This window comes from Gasterosteus aculeatus, unplaced genomic scaffold (assembly GCF_964276395.1).
Source record: "Gasterosteus aculeatus unplaced genomic scaffold, fGasAcu3.hap1.1 HAP1_SCAFFOLD_36, whole genome shotgun sequence".
Taxonomy (NCBI): domain Eukaryota; kingdom Metazoa; phylum Chordata; class Actinopteri; order Perciformes; family Gasterosteidae; genus Gasterosteus; species Gasterosteus aculeatus.
In genome coordinates this window covers 35,001-40,000 of record NW_027554894.1, presented here as the reverse complement: position 1 = coordinate 40,000, position 5,000 = coordinate 35,001, and positions in this window count along the sequence as shown.

Below are 5,000 nucleotides of genomic sequence, written 5' to 3'. Positions count from 1 at the left end.
TCTTTTTCCGGGTCCAATTCGGCCGTTGTGGGCCTCTGGAGGTGTTTGGGTCCGAGTTCCGGGCTCTGGGGGTGTCTGGTAAAGAGATCCGGGTTCTGGCGTCTTTTTCCGGGTCCAATTCGGCCGTTGTGGGCCTCTGGAGGTGTTTGGGTCCGAGTTCCGGGCTCTGGGGGTGTCTGGTAAAGAGATCCGGGTTCTGGCGTCTTTTTCCGGGTTCGATTCGGCCGTTGTGGGCCTCTGGAGGTGTTTGGGTCCGAGTTCCGGGCTCTGGGGGTGTCTGGTAAAGAGATCCGGGTTCTGGCGTCTTTTTCCGGGTCCAATTCGGCCGTTGTGGGCCTCTGGAGGTGTTTGGGTCCGAGTTCCGGGCTCTGGGGGTGTCTGGTAAAGAGATCCGGGTTCTGGCGTCTTTTTCCTGGCTTAATTCGGCCGTTGTGGGCCCCTGGAGGTGTTTGCGGACCTCCGCGGGTGAAATAATGGAAAAAAAAAAAAGTTAAAGTTTCCAGTCGGGACTATGTGGAGCGAAAAAAACCCGGACTTTTTTGGCTCCGTCAGAAACTAAGTAAAAGTCGGAATATGTGAAGGAAAGCTCAGAAAATGCCTGGGCTTTTTTAGATCGCTTCGATAAATTTTTTTTTAGCTCACATCACTGGGCCACCAGGTCGCAGATTTCAGAAACCTGGTTTTCGGAAACAGAGATCTCCAGGACAGGGCCCCGAGCTTCGGGGGGAGCGTTCCCCAGCTGGACCTAAGCATAGTGGGCCAGGCCCCGGGCGGAAAGAGGCTCCTGGAGCCGAGATACAGGGGTGGCTCCCCGCGCGACTTACCCGATTTCGGAGCACTATTTTCGGACAGTGATGGCAGAGCAGTGGGTGTACTGGATGGAGGAAAATAACAGCTCCAGAGAGCGGCAGAGACCAGACCATGACCCAGAACGGCACACTGTTCCCGGACAGTGATGGCAGAACAGCAGGTGTACCCCATGGATGAATAAAGAGTTCCAGAGAGCGGCAGAACCCAGACCATGACCCAGAACGGCACACTGTTCCCGGACAGTGATGGCAGAACGGCAGGTGTACCGCATGGATGAATAAAGAGTTCCAGAGAGCGTGATATCCCAGACCATGACCCAGAACGACACACTATTCCCGGACAGTGATGGCAGAACAGCAGGTGTACCGCATGGATGAATAAAGAGCTCCAGAGAGCGGCAGAGACCAGACCAAGTCCCAGAACGACACACTATTCCCGGACAGTGATGGCAGAACAGCAGGTGCAGTGGATGGATGAATAAAGAGCTCCAGAGAGCGGCAGAGACCAGACCAAGTCCCAGAACGGTACACTATTCCCGGACAGTGATGGCAGACCAGCAGGTGTACATGATGGATGAATAAAGAGTTCCAGAGAGCGGCAGAGACCAGACCATGACCCAGAACGGCACACTGTTCCCGGACAGTGATGGCAGACCAGCAGGTGTACCCCATGGATGAATAAAGAGTTCCAGAGAGCGTGATATCCCAGACCATGACCCAGAACGGCACACTGTTCCCGGACAGTGATGGCAGACCAGCAGGTGTACCCCATGGATGAATAAAGAGTTCCAGAGAGCGTGATATCCCAGACCATGACCCAGAACGGCACACTGTTCCCGGACAGTGATGGCAGACCAGCAGGTGTACATGATGGATGAATAAAGAGTTCCAGAGAGCGGCAGAGACCAGACCATGACCCAGAACGACACACTATTCCCGGACAGTGATGGCAGAACAGCAGGTGTACCGCATGGATGAATACAGAGCTCCAGAGAGCGGCAGAGACCAGACCAAGTCCCAGAACGACACACTATTCCCGGACAGTGATGGCAGAACGGCAGGTGTACCGCATGGATGAATAAAGAGTTCCAGAGAGCGTGATATCCCAGACCATGACCCAGAACGACACACTATTCCCGGACAGTGATGGCAGACCAGCAGGTGCAGTGGATGGATGAATAAAGAGCTCCAGAGAGCGGCAGAACCCAGACCAAGTCCCAGAACGACACACTGTTCCCGGACAGTGATGGCAGACCAGCAGGTGTACATGATGGATGAATAAAGAGCTCCAGAGAGCGGCAGAGACCAGACCAAGTCCCAGAACGACACACTATTCCCGGACAGTGATGGCAGAACAGCAGGTGTACCGCATGGATGAATACACAGTTCCAGAGAGCGGGAGATCCCGGCCGATGTCCGATGACGAAGCACTGTATGGGACACTTTGAAGGAAGGGTCGGTCTCCTGGATGAAAAGAACTTTAATTTTCTGACTTAAAATACGGAGTTAAAGTTTCCAGTCGGGACGATAAGGAGGGCAAAAAAACCCGGACTTTTTTGGCTCCGTCAGAAACTAAGTAAAAGTCGGACTATGTGAAGGAAAGCTCAGAAAATGCCTGGAGAATTTTGAGCGGACCGGAAAAAAAAAGTTCCAGCCGACATCACTGGGCCACCAGGTCGCAGATTCCTGAAACCCGGTTTTTAGAAACATAGGCCTCCAGTCGTGAAGACCGTGTGGTTGTGCGGTTCGGATCCGACTCAGACCTCAGTATTTTCGGACACCCTCGGACAGTGGCGGGGGTGGAAGAACCGGAGCCTCATGCAGAACTGGCTGTCGGGGAGCAAGCGGACGCTACCCCGGCAGGAGGCATCATTCCGGGCACTGTGGCTGATCGGTAGCTTTCGTGGATGGATGACTGAGCGAACGAACGAGATGACGGCGGTGCGTCCTGGCTGATGTCCCAGTACGGGGCACTATTCTCGGATGCTGATGGCAGAACAGCAGGTGCAGTGGACGGATGAATACAGAGTTCCAGAGAGCGGCAGAGACCAGACCATGTCCCTGTATGGGACACTATTCTCGGATGCTGATGTCAGAACAGCAGGTGTAACGCATGGATGAATACAGAGTTCCAGAGAGCGGCAGAGACCAGACCATGTCCCTGTACGGGACACAATTCTCGGATGCTGATGTCAGAACAGCAGGTGTAACGCATGGATGAATACAGAGTTCCAGAGAGCGGCAGAGACCAGACCATGTCCCAGAACGGCGCACTATTCTCGGATGCTGATGTCAGAACAGCAGGTGCAGCGGACGGACTAATACACAGTTCCAGAGAGCGGTATTTCACGACAGATATCCGATGATGAAGCGCTATTGTCGGACACTGATGGCAGAACAGCAGGTGCACTGGATGAAGGAAATTAACAGAACATAGTTCCAGAGAGCGGGATATCCCAGACCAAGTCCCAGAACGGCGCGCTATTGTCGGACACTGATGGCAGAACAGCAGGTGCACTGGATGAAGGAAATAAACAGAACATAGTTCCAGAGAGCGGGATATCCCAGACCAAGTCCCAGAACGGCCCACTATTCCCGGACACTCATCTACTTAAAATCTCCCTGATTACCTGCCAGAACAGAGCAGATCCAGAGAGCGGTATTTCACGGCAGATATCCGATGATGAAGCGCTATTGTCGGACACTGATGGCAGAACAGCAGGTGCAGTGGATGAAGGAAATAAACAGAACACAGTTCCATGGAGCGGGAGATCCCAGACCATGTCCCAGTACGGGACACTATTCTCGGATGCTGATGTCAGAACAGCAGGTGCAGTGGATGAAGGAAATAAACAGAACATAGTTCCAGAGAGCGGGAGATCCGAGACCATGTCCCAGTACGGGACACTATTCTCGGATGCTGATGTCAGAACAGCAGGTGCAGTGGATGAAGGAAATAAACAGAACATAGTTCCAGAGAGCGGGAGATCCGAGACCATGTCCCAGTACGGGACACTATTCTCGGATGCTGATGTCAGAACAGCAGGTGCAGTGGATGAAGGAAATAAACATAACACAGTTCCAGAGAGCGGGATATCCCAGACCATGTCCCAGTACGGGACACTATTCTCGGATGCTGATGTCAGAACAGCAGGTGCAGCGGATGGATGAATTAAACAGTTCCAGAGAGCGTGAGATCCCGGCAGATATCCGATGAAGAAGCGCTATTGTCGGACACTGATGGCAGAACAGCAGGTGCAGCGGATGGATGAAATAAACAGTTCCATGGAGCGGTATTTCCCGACAGATATCCGATGACGAAGGACCACTTGGGACGCTTTGAAGGAAGGGTCGGTCTCCTGGATGAAAAAGACTTTAATTTTCTGACTTAAAAAAAAAGTTAAAGTTTCCAGTCGGGACGATAAGGAGGGCAAAAAAACCCGGACTTTTTTGGCTCCGTCAGAAACTAAGTAAAAGTCGGAATATGTGGCGCAAAGCCCTAAAATCCCCTGGAGAATTTTGAGCGGACCGGAAAAAAAAAGTTCCAGCTGACATCACTGGGCCACCAGGTCGCAGATTTCAGAAACCTGGTTTTCGGAAACACAGGGCTCCAGGGCTGAGACCCGGGCTTCGTGGGGAGCGTTCCCCAGCTGGGCCTAAGCATCTTCGGACAACTTTGGGCGGAAAAGCGGGTTCGGGAACCGGGATATGGGGCGGGTTACGCGGCGTGACCTGCCCAAGTGCAGTGCACTATTCCCGGACGCTCATCTACTTAAAATCTCCCTGATTACCTGCCAGAACAGAGCAGATCCAGAGAGCGGTATTTCACGGCAGCTATCCGATGATGAAGCGCTGTTGTCGGACACTGATGGCAGAACAGCAGGTGCGGTGGATGAAATAAACAGTTCCAGAGAGCGGTATTTCACGGCAGTTATCCGATGATGAAGCGCTGTTGTCGGACACTGATGGCAGAACAGCAGGTGCAGTGGATGGACGAATTAAACAGTTCCAGAGAGCGTGAGATCCCGGCTGATATCCGATGAAGAAGCACTGTTCTCGGACACTGATGGCAGAACAGCAGGTGCAGTGGATGGATGAAGTAAACAGTTCCAGAGAGCGTGAGATCCCGGCTGATATCCGATGAAGAAGCGCTATTGTCGGACACTGATGGCAGAACAGCAGGTGCAGTGG